Genomic DNA, 16352 nt, shown 5'->3' with positions numbered 1-16352 from the left:
AAGAAACTTCCACCATCTTGCTGAGTATGACGATGCTTGCTGGTCCTCTGCCTGCAAGACAGCCAACTTTTAAGAGTTGTGTCTTAGATCAGAAGCAAGCCTAGACCTCTCCCCCACTATGAAAGCCCTCCTCCCTCCTCCTGCAGGACACTCGCTCTCAGTTTGGGATGCATGGCCCGGAAAACAGCAGAAAGAGCCGGTTATGGCTTCACTTCAGAACCAACAATGCCTCCTACGTTTGTCACTTGTCAGCTACATACCAGGCGTGCTGTTGGGGTTCGGAATGCTAAATGGGAGAGGTTTGTGCACCAGTAGGGAGGCAAGGATATCTATTAAAAATCCCAAAGTTCAGGGTGCTATGGGATGCTCCTTGCTCACTAGGTAATAATTCCTAGCAGAGATAGTGCATAGTGAAGAGACAGCTAATATAGTATTCAAAGACTTGAACAAAAGAGAGGCTAGTAAAGAAAGACGACATTCTCTCTGTGTATCTATGTGTGCAGGCAGGTAGGTGTGCTGAGGCCAGAAGACAACTTTTGGGTATCATTCCTTAGGACCATCTTCCCTGGTTTTGTTTGTTTTTTGTTTTGTTTTGTTTTTTGAGACATGCTCTCTCAATGGCCGGGAGTTAGCCCAAGTAAGCTACACTAGCTAGCCAGTAAGCTTCATGAGTCTGCCTGTCTCTTGACTACCAGAACTGACTTTTTATTTCTCTCTTTAACCATGGGTTCTGAGAACCAAACTTAGGTCCTCATGTTTGTCTGGTAAGCACTTTACCAGGCGAGAGCCATCCTCCCGGCCCAATACTTCCTCTTTAATTGAAATACCAACAGGATGTTTTGCGGCAGAACCTCCAACTCTCCTTTCCTTCAGTTCATCATTCCCTTGTAAGTGCAGAGACTTCTGGGGGATTATGTCTGAACCACCGATGCTGTTCCCAGCAGGCATGCCCGTAGGAAGCAATGCCATGACATTCGGTGGTAAACACCCTTAAAGGGGCATGGGATAGGACTGTGTGTTTGTCTTTAAGAGCAACAGGGCAGAAGGAAGCAGAGAACAATGTCTCACTCATGCTTAGCATTCCTTTTCCATCCCTAGCTAGCTCCCTTCCCTGCTTCCCACATTTATTCCAGATACAGAAGCCAGCAAATGTCCAGTTGTGCCTGTCTTCTAACAGACGTATTTCTTCCCATTTCACAAGAAAATGAAGGCTACCCAGCATGAACTCTCTTAACTTGACATTGTTCACTGCCTCCTTCTACCCTGGAGCTCCTCTCTGCACACTGGAGTCTGCCTGGTTAGGAATTCCTCACTCCTAAGGCAGCTCTCCTTCCATGTAGCTCCAGTATTCCTTACTGCACAGGGGTGGGGGGGGTGGCTCCATATGGGATCACATAGGTCCCTTGCCCCATCTAGCCCAAGATGAACTAAGCCTAAAGCAGCCCTTCCTCCGTGGCTACACAGCTCGGTGGACAGCACTATCACATACCCCACTCCCCATCTCCCAACCTCCATCAGCTCAGCCACCCCTGATGCTGTCACTGCCATGAGGGGCAAAATGGCAACTCCTAAGGGACTGGAGGTTGACAATGAAGGGCAACTTGATTCCAGCAAAGTTCCAAACCCTTCTCAGGCTAGATTTATGGCTAACTTGAAAACAATGTGACTGGCTAGCAAAACTTGGCGAATCCTGAGCTAGCTAAAACTTAGAAGCTGCATGTTGATCTAGAAACAGAAGTGGAATTGAGAGCTAGCTCCTACTGGTGTAGAAGGCATTCTCCTTCATGTCATTTCAGTAAGTACATTTTGGCAAACAACTATCTGCTAATGACTTAATCTACATGGAACACGCAACAGTGAACATGGTGTATACACTGGGCCATACAGAGAACTGGATTTCTCTCCCAGCTGACATGATGACTCTCAATAACAAAGGAAAAATGCAGTAAGGTACACTTCAGAAATCGGAATGGAGAAAGAGAGAGAGCCTTAATATTTCAAGTGGCACAAGTCAATGAGAGATAACAGTATAATAAATAAATCATGCACAAGGAAACAAACCTCTGACATAATCAGGCCAGGAAAGATAAACCTTTCCATCGAAGTATGTGCATCCTTTTACTCAGAATAAATTACATAGTAAAGAACTATTACAATTGTGTAAATAACACAGTAGTTTTTAGAAATATACCACACTGTCAAGAGTTAATGGGCTTTGGAAGGAGATTTCTCAAAGAGGACTTGAGAAGAACTGGGCGTGTAGCTCAGAAGGTTAAAGGCCTTGCCTAGCATGATAAAGCCATGCCTTCTAAACCGATCACCAATTAAACCAGGCATGGTGACTGATATATGCCTGTTATCCTGGCACATTTGTTAGTAGCTGTGTAACCTTGACCAACTACTGAATTTGTCTTGACCAAATCTCAATTTCCTCATCTCATGCTGGGCATAACAGCAAACCTTACATGGCTCTCATGGGAGAATTATGTTCCTTAGGGGGCTAAGAGCCATGGGTCCCACTCAGTAGCCCCTGTTCCCACCGCTGTCCATCCGTCTACGGAAAAGGAAATCCAAGGGACTGGCGTCACTCCAGCCAAGAGAGATTAAAACTTCTGCCAACCACACCTGGCCCTGAACTCATCCCTGTTTTTATCACTAGAAATGCCAGTGGCACCACACTGCACAGTGTCTTTACCGTGCTCCCACAGTTCCTTCCAGCCACCAGACCCAGCCCATCCACGGGGTTCCCTGGAACTGCTAATCCATACCCAGAATCCAGCACCATATCCTTGGTATCTCTTCCAAGCCCCTGAGGGCATCCTATTCTCCTATAACACTTAGTGTAGTCTAGTCTCACACTTAACTCTGAGATGTGGTTCGAGAACCTCCTTTGCTCACCCTCTCTCCTTCAAGCCTTATTCCCCATCCCCTACCCTTTAAAACACCAACATTCCTTTTGGTTTTACCAGTGAATCAAGCCACCCACCCGCTTCTCACTTGTACCATCTTCTTACCTCCTAAGTACTTCCTGCTACTCAGAGCCACTGGCCCCAACCCACTGATGTCCTTAAGCCTGTCATCATCTTGGGTGACTTCCTGTCCATCTAGATGGCCCGGCACCTTTGACCACCATCCTGAAGTTCACCTGGAATAGCACTTTTGTGCCAGCTCAACCACGCACAGACTCCGGACTTCACCATCCTTTACCATCATGGCATGCCTCCTAAATTGTGTTAAAGTATCTTCTTTGCTCACTGCAGCTTCCTTTCCTTCGGGATGGTTCTAAATCACACTTCCACATCCTCGGCTGTCCCACCTTTCCTTTATCCCAACAGCCTTCTTACCTTTATTAACGTCTGTCTTTAATCATCTGTGGGCATGTCCAAACTTTTGACATTCTGACACATTCTGATGTTGTCATCTACAAAGTTCATAACTGAGAACCACAGAACTGAGTTACAAACCAAAGAATCACCACACACACACACACACAAACACACAACAATACCTCAGTGCTTTAAATAAGCTTCTGATTTCCTAGTGGCTGTACACTGGACAATGGACACACTTAGGAGCCCATCATTTCAGCAATAACCTTATTAATACCTTCCAACTCTCTTCTGTTGTCAGTAGCTGGCAAAGTCCAAACTCGGGATCCGCCCAGTTATCTACTCAGCAATGCATCCCAAATGACAGACAGCACGGTTGAAGGCCACTGTGGTGGCCTGAATAAGAAAAGTTCCCCACAGTCTCAGCTATCTGAACACTCGATCCCCACTCGGTGGCTCTGTTAGTGAGGTTTAGGAGGTGTGGCCTTGCTGGAGGAAGTGTGTCCCTAGAGTTCTGTAGTTCACTCTCTGCTTCACAGTTGTGGTTCAGATGTGAGCTCTGGTACCTGCTCCAACCGCCATGCCCAACGCCTGCTGCTACTATGCCCCATCAGAGTGGACTGTACCCTCCGGAACAATAAGCTGTAATAAGTTGCCTTAGTCATGGTGTTTTATCACTGCAGAGAAAAGCGATGAATACAGCAATCATATACCAGAGGGGACAGAAACCGGCGAGCATGAAATGATCTAAGGCCCAAACAGTCCCCTTCTCTGCCCTGCACATGAACACACTGCCTTGGCCTGCTAATCTCATGTTTCACAGTGAAATTTCCAAGCCTCTCTAACTATCCACTCCCCTTACAGCAGATAACCCCAGTCTCCTACAGAAAAATCAAAAACAGAACCCAAGCTACGGAAATCAGTATCCTGTTGCCAACCGTACAGAACACTCGTGTCAGCTGCCCTGCCTGCCTGCCTGCCTGAAGCTGCCTCTTTGACCAGAGTTCTTTAGAGCCATCCCTTCAGGCCTCCTTGGGAACCCTCTGATCCCCGCTATCCTTTATTTCCTCCCCTCAACTGGCTACCTTAGCTTTTCTTTCTTATTATATTTTAATTAATTCATTGTGTGTACATATGTAAATATATGTAGGCACACACATGCCACACATGAGTAGAGGTCAGAGGACATCTTGCAGGGAAATCACTTCCCTCCTTCCCCCCTGCAGGTCCTGAGACTAATTCTGGGAGGTCCTCAGGCTTGGTAGCAGGCACCTTTATCAGCCTATAGTGGTCAGGTTGGCCCCTATATTAGCGTTTTCTTTCTTTTTTTTTTTTTACAAGAGCACAAATCTACTTTTATTTATTTACTTTTCATTAAATCCAGGATGGGTACAGCATCACACAGATTCTGTGTCCAATGGCCTTTGCAGGAAGGTTGCTTCGGAATTTGGCACGGACCATGCCACTGTTCCCATGGGCCCGAGTGACTTTCCCCCAGATCACTCTGGTTTTGTTTGGTTTGCCTCCAGGTGTCACTGTGTTGTTTTTTGCTTTATACACGTAAGCGCATCTCTTGTCCAAATAGAATTCAGTTTCATCTCGGGCATAAACGCCTTCAATTTTAAGAAGAGCCGTGTGCTCTCTCTGGTTCCGGAGACCTCGCTTATAGCCAGCAAACGTGGCCTTGCACCACAGCCTTCCAGACATAGTGTCTTCTAGAAGTCCTGTTCCCAGCAGGCCTCCACAGGCGCCAAGATGGCCGAAAGAGCTATATTAGCGTTTTCAAACGTTCAGATCTCCAGTAAAAACAAATACCAACAGATCCATCGCCTCTTCTTGATTCTGTGAGTTAATATTGTCAACTTGACAGGATCTAGAATCACCTTGGAGATAATCCTCTAAGCGCATCTGAGGAAATTTGTAGACAGGGTTAATAAATGTGGGAAGAACCACCTTAAATGTGGGAAGAGCCACCTTAAATTTGGGAAGAGCCACCTTAAATGTGGACTACGCCACTTACTAAATAAATGGAGAAAGTGAGCTGAGCACTGGCTTCATCTCTTTGCAAATTAGTTTGGATTTGCCCCAGATGGAGCCTTCAAAAGGTGCAGCTCTTGCCCTTGGGGCACCTTTTCTAGGGTGTCTCTTTAATCAGGCCAAGCTAACACATTATCTTTGCTTGCCTGGTCTACAACTTTAAACCCCCTCCTCTCCATACCACAGGGCACATCTTCCCTTTCTCCTGCTTCCTGACTAGGGTTGCAGTGCAACCAGGTACTTCACGCTTCTGCCACCAGGCCTTTTCCATCAGGATGGCTGTGGGCCAGAGTAAACTCTATTCCCCTGAGCTGCTGGTGCCGGGTATTTACACAGCAGTGAGACACAACCAGCACAGCTGCCTTTCCTCAGCTTGCTTCTGGCTTCCACGTCCCTGCTTGCATTCTCTTGCTCGACCCACCCCCTTACAAAGTTCTAGAAAGGCTTCCTTACATTTGCCACCATTTCCCACCTCACTTTCAACCCTCACAGCCTCATCCCTGTCCTCATCCCTGACACTAGCCATTGCTGGTGGTCAGCATGGACTCCCTAGGTTCCTTTCCTCTAATCTGATTCCTGAGGTACATGGAGCTGACTGCTTCTCGTCCTTACTGCACAGGGCCTTGAAGCCATCTCAAACCAGCTCAAAGAGTCACCTCAGCGTCCACTGCTTCCAGCATCTTCCACTCTGCTAGCAAACCCCATCTACCATGAAGGCCTATGGATCTTACTCCTTCAATAGCTTTCAAAAAGATCTATTTTTTCTGTAGCTACCTCACCACTTTTCTGGCACGCGTCCACCCTGCTCTCCTTACTGTGAAGGTCTGGAGGGTTCAGGGGACTCTTTTGTGAGAGTATCTCCAATTATATCACCTCTAAGCCTTCATCAAAACCCTTATTTCCCAATGCTCTCCAAGGTAGGCTCTGCCTTCCCCAGGCTCAGCAGGCACCTGCCCTCACTTGCTGCCTCTCTAGCCATGTGACCTTGTGCAGGGTTCCCTTCCTCCCTCCAGAAGGCCTCTGCACACCCTATCCCCCAACTCCCAACTCTGCTCCCACACTCCCAGTTTAACTCTGCGGCTCATCAACCAACAGACAACCCTCACTTACCCATGGAAGGCTTCTCTGAAATTTCCAATAGTCCTTTATAGCTGCAACTCAAACAAATGTGTGTACCGTAAGGATGCAAGGCTGACCATGCTTCCCTCACTACCTCTAACGTAAGGGCGGCCAGAAGCAGATGGCATGCGCTCAATGTCTGTTAATAATGTTCACAGACATTCATACTCTTTTTGATCCTTTTATTGTTTAATATATTCTTATTTAGTCTTTGAGAATTTCATGCTCATACACATTTCTCTCATATTCACCGTCTCCCTGCCCCATCCATTCCTAGACCTCTCCATATATAAGAGTGTGTGCAGCTTTCTCCCAACTTAAAGCCCTTTTTTTAATAACCCACAGAGCTCAACTGAGCAGCCCACATTCTGATCAACCTACCAACGTCCTTCCAAAAACCACACACCCTAAAGAAAACTAACTCTTCCCTCCCCAGCAGCCACCAACTGTCAATAGCTCTTCATCAAGGGTTGGGAGGCTCATGAGCTCTTCTCATTCATGCTGGAAGACATTCCTATTCTGATAAGTGATCTCTGTCCTGCGAGTACTTAATCAATTACCACATATTTTCTAAATTGACAGCCCAGCTGGTACAGCGTAAATGTATGTTGACTTTGAAAAAACCTCACATCTAAATGTGCCCAAAGGCAGAGCGCCAATACAGATGAATTAATACTGCTATATTTTCTACCTTTAATTTCTTCCATCCAACATACAGTATGATTCAAAAATTTCACATATACATACAACAATCTGCACTATGTTTTTAAAGTCTTATCAACCGTCTGACTAATAATGGAGAGTTAGTTACCATTCTCAAGGGCCTAACATTGAAGGACTTAATCTCTTAATCTGCAAACTGTAAGTCATTTGTAAATGAACATGTAAATGAGCAAAAGATGAGCTACTTACCCGGACCAACAAACCAACTAGAAACCTACTAAAAGCTGAGTAGGGGTTCCTGGCTCATTGTAGGATCTGTCTAAATGCTGATAAAATGTCCATAATTGATGGCAGCAAGAATTCTCACTGTTCTTAATAAAACCCGGAGTCGGATATTAGGGGATGAAAGCTGAAAGATCAGAGAAGCCATGCAGCCAGCCACTAGGGAGACCTTTTACCTCTACCAATGCTCAGACCGAAGGGACGATCCTGTCTCAGACTGTCTCCTCAGACTGCGTCCTCAGACCCCATCTTCAGACTGCAGGGGCATCCTCAGTCTGCACTGAGGATGCACTGCTCTTGTCTCCTCCCGCCTTATATTCCTCTCTCCACATGAGGATGCACTGCTCTTGTCTCCTCCCGCCTTATATTCCTCTCTCCGCCCAGTCCTATCACTCCTGTCTTCACCTCCCTAGTGCTGGGATTAAAGGCGTGGGATCCCAAATGCTGGGATCACCTTTGTGTGAGCTCCATTTCTTTGAGACAGGTTCGACCTAGTGTAGCCCCGGGTGGCCGTGAACTAACAGAGAGACCCCTCTGCCTGCCTTCCAGAGTCCTGGGACTAAAGGTGTGTGCCACCACTACCTGGCCTCTAAAGGCTTAGCTCTGGGCTCTGACCTTCAAGCAAACTTTGTTAAAACATAAACAAAACATCCCTACGATTTCTCACAAGTTTTACAACGTCTGGGCAAAGAACAGCTGACACACCACACTTTTCAGGCCTGTAGAAACTGGCAAGCATTTGGGCAACTGCACACAAACATCAGCTAACTGTGGCTACAGGCTTATTTTCTTTAATTTTTAACTTTTATGGGGTATTTGAGATTGATTCTCATATATGCAGAACAACTGCTCTACCACTGAGCTACATCCCTAACAAGGACAGAGTCTCGCTAAGTTGCTCTTGCTGGCTTTAAACTCATTCTATATATTCTGGCTTCGGTCTCCCAAGTAACTAGGATTACTGATGTATGCCACCAGCCCTAGACCGTTATTATTTTATGTTTAATAAATGTTTTGCCAATAGTCTGTGCATCAAGTGCACGCCTAGTGCCCAAGGAGATGAGAAGAGGACATTCAAGCCCTTGGAAGTAGAGTTTAGAAAAGTTGTGAGCCAACATGTAGGTGCTAGGAATAAAGCAATCAGTGCTCTGAACAGCTACGGGGTTCCTCTTAACTCCTTACTTTGTTACTTTTAAATTATGACCTGATGGGCATATGAAAAAGTTAGAAGAATTACAAGTTCATCAAATGTCTCCTTTTTCTTTTCTGAGCACCAAGCTCACGAACGATCATGAACGTGACTGTTATAGTCTGCAGGGCATACCAATAGCAGGCAACCCATAAAGATCCTCTAACTGCTCTGTGTGTGTGTGTGTGTGTGTGTGTGTGTGTGTGTGTGTGTGTATTTCGTGGTGTGCAGGTGAGTTCGAAGAACAATCCTATAACCCACCTGCCTGTCAGGAATGAATGTGTTCTAAAGAGACAGGGACTCTCTGGCTAATCAGACTGTTTAAGGAAAGAACCCAAGAAATTTAGTACACTTTTCCTGCTGACAGGAAATGGAGGACGGCCTGGGGGCATTCAGGAGAGGAAGAGGGTCAAAATTTGTCAGATGACCCTTTGGGGAGCCGACCTTCCAGGGAAGACTCTGAGGAGACCCTGGAGAGCAAGAGACCACGCCTTGGGAGACTGCTCTCCGTGCCCACCTCTTGCTGGTTAAGCCCCACCCTCCTGTCAGGAACTCCTGGAGATGGACTGGGGAGCTCACTGGACCTCTCTGTCCCTCTTCCCAATGTGGTCACACTGAACAGATCTTCTCCTGCTTCCCGTTATTACTTTGACTCCTTTAATTGGCTTACTGAGGATGGGTAGCCAAACCTGGAATGTTGGAGTAGGGCTATGACCCCTAAGTCTGGTAACAATGTTCCAACCTTTCTGTCCCTAGCAGCATGTAACAGAATTCAAGTTAAAGACAAACTTCAATTCTGCCTGCTACAGACCCTGGCAGCTGATACTTAACATTTGTTTGGATGATAACAAAGCATAACATATCTCATATATATATGATATGTCATATATGTATACACACTCATATCATCATATCATATACATATATGATATATATTTGTACATTTCTAACCTGGCTTTTCTTTACCTCACAATTCTATGTAGTAATTACAAGCACAGGAGGCCAGGACAGGAAGGAAGTAAAATATATTCCCTAACTGAGGCTCTGTATGGATCACCCAAAGAGAGAATCTACACAGCGGTGGCTGCCGCACCTTGACCACCGCTATCTCTACTGAAAATCTCTTTAACCAAAGATTTCGCTTTATCTGACATAATCTTGTCTCCGCTACTGTTTTTTTAGGTGATCTAGGATCTTTGTCGCTCTCTGCTCAGTGCGGAGCTCCTGTGGCCACTGCTGGTCTTTTTCCTTCTTGTGGGAAGAGACCGGCAGTGACTCTGCAGCTCAGGAGCGACCCCAGGCAAAGTCTGAATTCCCTGAAATCCTCCTGCCTCTGCTTCCAAGTGCTAAGATTTCAGGGATGAGCCATCTGGAGGTCTTCCTTGCCGTAGTTTATTTTGAAGGAAAAGGTTTCTGACAAAGATTCTTCTCATGGAGCCCATTGGTCCACGCCAACGAGGTCTGACACAGCAAGTGTGGGGTCCCCATCTCCTTAGCTTCTCCCTGAGAATCCCTGCTCCCTCTGACGAGGTTTCCTTTCCATTACAGGGTTATTGATTGGATTTTAACAATCTGTGTTCATAGTTTCCTCAACTGCTTTGAGGATATTTATATGTATTAGTTTGGGGTGTTGTGTTGTTGTAGATGGGGTGTTCGTTGTTTTGTTCTGTTTTGCTTTGCTTGTTTTCAGCACTCCAGACTGAACTAGAGCGTTCTTTGCATGCTAGGCCAGCACTGAGCTCCAGCCCTCCTTGGACTTTTGATTTGAGAAAAGCTCTCACTAAGTTGCCCAGGTTGGCCTTGAACTTTCCATCCTCCATGCCTTTCCATGATTCATGTTTTAGCTTTTATCTTAAAAATAAATGGAATCTAGTATAATTCAAGTGTTGTACATCAACCTTCTTCTTTCCTGCTTTTTATTCTTTGCAGTTGGCATATATTCCCGGACTTTCATTTTGCTTGCAACAATGCCTAACAAGCAATGTGGCTGCCGGAGGCCCCCACAGACAAAGACCCTTCCCCAGTTCTCCCTCTAACCCACTGCTTCTCACTCCCAACTGCCACTGAGTTCACCTGCTCATAGGAAATCAGCTGAGTTTCTAGGGCCCACGGGCGCAGAGTATGGGCAGCATACATGTGACTTACGTGATAAATGTTGCCTCCTCTCATCTCACCCCACGTACAACTTTTTATAAAAAAGCTTTTGTTCTTTAAACTTCTGAGTTCCCAATTACAGGCACTGAATTTAGGAGAAACCAAAATGTCTGGAACTAGTAGGCCACAGTAGTTGGGACGTCGCACCACAAACTGCTGCGGTAGCTGGCGCAAATCAAAAGGATGGGTTTTTGAAGCTGGTCCCATTTGAGAGTTTGTCATTAATAAAATTAACATTTCCAATTCCATGCTAGACCCGAGTCTTAGCGTCTGCGCTGTCAGGGTCCTGACACTGAGGGACCAAGTGGCAAGGCATCAACAGGAAGACTCCTCATCTTTTTCTTCCCAGCTTCTGATATGCTTATTTTCAAATCACTGCCCATCCCTTCCTGGAGAGAGATCCCAGCAGGAGCTGCTTGGCTTAGAACATCTTCTGGCACTCTGCCAACACTGTGAAATCAAGGGAAGACTGGACAACACACACTACCCTCCCCGCAACAGTTCTATTTTTAAGCTGGGGGTGGGGAGCAGAACTGGGACACCTGCCAGACTTCCCGGGAAGTCAGAACCCAAAGAGTTGCAGGTTCTTCTCACCTCCAAATCAACAGTCCACTGGCCACAGGGAAATCCTTGGCGTGCAGGGGTGGCTGAGGCAAGACTCAGCTGCCCACCTTCCACCTTCTTTTTCCTTCTGTTCCCCACAGGAAAGTATTCAGTGGGGTCAGAGAAGCTGAAGAGCCCCTCAATGGACTGAGAAGACTTATTCCATTTAGCTGGAGAACTAGAATCAAATCCCAGACCCAATTCTTCTTTTAAACACGTGTATCACATTCTATTGTGTGCACAGGTTTGGGTGTGTTTTCAGGGATGTGAGTTTTCATGTATGGCAGTCAGTCGGGGTTCTTATTAGTGGCCTTGGTTAAAAACAATATAGCCTGGCAAAGCCAGGCATGGTGGTGCACACCTTTAATCCCAGGTGGATCTCTGTGAGTTCCAGGACTGTCAGAACTACCTACTAGAAAAACCCTGTCTCTAAAAAGGAAAAGGAGAAGAAGACATCCTCTTAACCTACAAATTCTATTTAACAGGTATAAGAAAGCCTACACTGCAGGCGACTGTATAGTTTAAGTGAGAGAATGCCTTAGCTGTACCTATTAGAGTACACAATACACACAGCTATGTGTGGTAAATCTTTTAATAGCCATCGATCACTTTATAATGTGACACTATCACTCTCAACCAAAGACAGAGCCTGCCTCTACCTTCACCCATCGGGGCTGCAGCAGAAGGGAGAACATGGTGGCCAGAGAGCAGACGCAGCTCCCATAGCAACCACCTGCCTGCGTGCTCCGATTGTTGTGCTGGCCATGAGACCCTGAGGAGGAAACTGAGGCTGAAGATGGCAGTTGGCAGCCAACCCTTAAAACTAATGACTAACCACATGAGCAGGTCATCTGGAATCTCCCAGCCCCGTGACCCTGAAATTAATGCACACACTTCCTGAGTCTGTACCCCGCAGAGGAACTGCCTAGCCATCCCTCTCCCCCGCCATTTCTCAAGAAATAAGAAAACATTGTTTTAAGACTCACCAAGAATGGTGATCCCTGTGTGGTGGTATGTGCCTGTAAACCAAGAAAGATTGGAAGGTGGAGGCAGGAGGATCAGGAATGCAAGGTCATCCTTGGCTACACAGTCCAAGGCCAACAAGTGGCTATCAGAAAGCCTCTTTCAAAACAAAATAAAATAGAACTTGGCTGAGCACAGTGTCACATGCCTTTATTCCCAGCAATGGGGATGCAGAGGCCAGCCTGGTCTACACAATGTGTTCCAGGCCAGTCAAGGATACTGAGCGAGACCTCATCTTAAAAAAAACAAAATATATAACAATGCTTTATGCTAGAAATCCTTTCTTTAACGCCACACCTACTTCTCTGGTAGACCCAAATCATCCAGCTGGCCTTCTGTATCTAAATCCCTAAGTACCTAAGTCCTTCTTTTTCTCCTTGGCCTAAAAGCCCTGAAACTTATCTACCTTGCGGTCAGAACTGAATTTGATAGTTTAGATAAGAAGACTTCTCAGCACAGAAAACAGTAGCACAAAGAGACAGCCCGTAGAATGGAAGTACATCTCTGTTAGCTATATTCCAAAGGGGGATTCAATGGAATATATAAAGAACTCAAAAAAAAAAATCAAACACCAAGAAATCTAATCTATAAATGTGCAAATGAACAGGACAATTCTCAAAAGATGGACAAACTGGCCAGTAAATACACAGGAGAAACATCTGGTCACCAAGGAAATGCAAATCAAAACTCTTAAGGAGAGTCCCATCTCAGCCCAGTCATTAACTTATCATCAAGTAAACAAACACCAAAAGGTAGTGAGGACAGGGGTGATGTGGGAGTCAAGAACTCACTGCTGACTGGGGTGGGGTGGGGTGGAGGGATGGATTGTCAATCAGCAAGGCCACTAAAAGAATCAAAATGAAGGTCCCTTAAATGCCCAAGAATAGAACTACCACCTGACCCAGCCCTATCACTCCTGCGGACACGCCCAAAGGAAATCAGCAGGCTGGAGAGATAACCTGCCTGTCCAGGACGACTGCAGCACCAGTCACAACAGCCAACAGGGACGGAATCAACTGAGGTGTTGTCCATCAAGGGCACGTGAAAAACAAACGGTAGAGCTCTAGGAAGCCACAAAAAGAACAAAATTGCCATTTGCGGGAAACGGGTGGGGCTCCAAACCCAGGACTGTTTGAAATCAGCCAGATGCAGAAAGACAAACCTTGCGTGTTTTCTCTCCGTGTGGAATCTAGTTTGCTTTTGTTTGTTTGTTTGTTTGTTTGTTTTGTTTTAATGCACATGACATTACATTACAGGGGAGGGGGGAGACTACTCGGAGGAAAAGAAGTCATTTCGGGAGGGAAACAAAAGAGGAGGATAAGTGGGAAAAGTGACAAATATTGCAAATATTATATATTTTATCGAGTATGGAATCTACAATTTATAAACATATAAATAAATGGTAACCCCATTTTAATCAGCATGCCGCACTGTGGGCTTCATTTTGACATCTCCATGCAGGCATTTCATGGGACTTTGCTCACATTCACCCCCAGTACCTTCTCTTTTCCTCTGCTCCATCCCCCTAGTCCTAGAAACAGGACTATCTGAGGAAAAATAAAATTCTTAAAAAAACGAAACAAGACAGCCAAGGATCATACCCATCTTAGGTAGCCTTTCATTCTGCTACCTAAGGGCCACTTAAAACTGCCCAAAGTACTGAGCACAGATTTTCTCATCTCTTCCTCTGAGATTGCCTTCCCCTAATACCAGCTCTAGCTGCACTATTAGCCAATGAAGTTGATATTTACCAACCTGATTCAGCCTCCAGTGTGGAACCAGACTGGTCGTCAAGCAAAATGACGTGGTTTTAGTTCTTGTCTTGTTCTTTCCTGCTGAGAACTGGCTGAGACAAGGCTGATCTTGGATCTATAGAGGTCAGCCTGCGAGAGTAAAGGTGTGTGCCACCACACCCCACCGATGTGGCTTGTTTGTTTGTTTTAACCACTTCATAATCTAGTGAGTTAACGTGCAGGGCAAAGCAGCTGTGTTGTTAACAGCGGTTTTCAGTTTCATGGCCTCAAGTTTAACTACAAATCTCACGGTTGAATTCCTGAGACACGGGGAATCGTGCAAAAGGAAGTTAGCGTGGCCCCCGCCGCCATGTGAAGGACTGTTCTGAACCGAAAGCCTGGCTGAATGATGCCGGCCTGTAATTCAAGCCACCTGAGAGGCTGAAGAGGCGGCTCACAGATGGGCCCTGCCTAGGCTACAGAGATCTGTGCTAGGAAGCTGTTACTGAGACCAGGATTTGGTGGCTGCAGCTCCAGAAGCTCAGACCCCCATACTTCTGAGGAGTCAGCCTCCCAGCTGCAGTTCCAGAAGCTCAGACCCCCATACTTCTGAGGAGTCAGCTTTATGAACTAGAGTCAGGCTAATATAGTCAAATCACATACTGTGTACTGCCTTGTGGAGAAACTGTCCAGGAAGACTATCACATTGCTGTTTATTTTGGTCATGTGTCCCTTTAGGTCCTGTTAAAGCTATTTCTGGGTTAAGCCCGTGAACTTACACCTCACCCGACTGACCTTTTACGGAGTGCCCTTTTGGCTAGCACCAAAGAACTTGATCTGAAATGGCCTCAGAAAGCCAAGCCACATAGTTTTACTGTATGAAGCACAAACGGTTGGTTTGAACACAGCCCCTACAGGTGTGGTGTTGCCTTGATTAAAAATTCGGAGGAGAAATGCATCTTGTGTAGGTACAGGGGTAGGTGGCATCACAAAGGTGTGAACGTGTGTATGGAAGCCAGGAGTCCACATCCACATCCAGGGTCTTCCTAAACCACTCCCCACCTTGTTCTCAAAGACAGCACTGCCCACTCCAACTGAAGCTCAGTGATTAGCTAGCCTAGCTGTCCAGAAAGTCTCTGGATCCTCAGAACCAGGAACAGTCAGGGTTCTCTGGTCTCTTTGCCCAGTATCCTGAACTGAGTTACAGATCAATTCTTTTTGGCTACTGGAGTATTATAAACCAGAGCTTGCAGCAAGACGAGAAAAGGCCTTCAAAGAATATAAGGCGGGCTTCCTCACACTTCAGTGCTTTTATGTTTTGTTTCCCCCCTAAATTCAATTTATGTTGCTATAGTGTGTGTGTGTGTGTGTGTGTGTGTGTATTCAAGTTGTCCCAAATCCCTTCTTCTCCTCCCAGCTCCAATGCTGTGACTGAACCTAGGACTCTGATGTATGCTAGGGAAGCTTACACCACTGAGCTACATCCCAATCCATCTATTTGTTTACCAATCAATCTATTTATTTATTTACGACAGGGTCGCACATAGCACACACTGACTCCAACTCCTCCTGCAGCAGAGGCTGCTCTTGAATCCTAATTTCCTGCCTCGGCTTTCCAAGTGCTATGGTTATAGGCGTGTGTCACAGCTGCTTTCCTCCTCACCCACTTTTATTCTGAGACACCGGTCTTCCTAAGCTGCCAAGTTGCTTCAAACGTGGAATCCTCTTGCCTCAGACTCCTAAGTACTTAACAAGAATCTACCACAAATGGTTGGGAAAACACTGGTTATTGTAGGCCATAGAGGCTATGATCAAGCCCTCCAAATCCACAGTGTCTCAGGGTTTGTTTCTAAGATGTGAATCTTGGAGTTGCCAAAATATTGTCTTTGCTTCAGGGATCGGCCTTCCCTTCTGGCCTCCCAGCCCAACCTTTATCTTGCCCTACAGCATTTCATTTTTCTATAAAACATGTAAGAAATCTTTCTGGTAACACACTGGCTTTCAAGAACATGAGGAATAAACCTGGAGAGTCTGCTCAGCTGGTAAAGGAAGGGCTTACTGTGCAGTCGCGAGGACCAGAGTGAGTTAGGATCTCCAGCCTCCCACTGTGTGGTGGCTCCCACCTGCAGAGGCAGGAGGAGCCAGGGCTACAGAGTTTCTGGCCAGCTACTCTGGCCAACACTGAGCTCCAGTTTCTTAGGGTAATGTTGTCTTTAAAAC

The 16352-nt window shown here is 46.1% G+C and overlaps 1 protein-coding gene and 1 pseudogene across 5 annotated transcripts in view; both read right to left on the bottom strand.

Moving 5' to 3' along the window:
• The window catches only part of Tlcd4 (TLC domain containing 4), a 66253-nt gene that overhangs the window by 25295 nt on the left and 24606 nt on the right, over positions 1–16352 (bottom strand). The window lies entirely within an intron of this gene.
• Positions 4681–5115, bottom strand: LOC148119364 (large ribosomal subunit protein eL33 pseudogene; annotated as a pseudogene).

Source organism: Myodes glareolus, chromosome 17 (assembly GCF_982192425.1).
Source record: "Myodes glareolus chromosome 17, mMyoGla1.1, whole genome shotgun sequence".
In the NCBI taxonomy this organism is placed as follows: domain Eukaryota; kingdom Metazoa; phylum Chordata; class Mammalia; order Rodentia; family Cricetidae; genus Myodes; species Myodes glareolus.
Note: the sequence above shows the minus strand (reverse complement) of the source record. Positions and strands in the feature narration are given on the sequence as shown.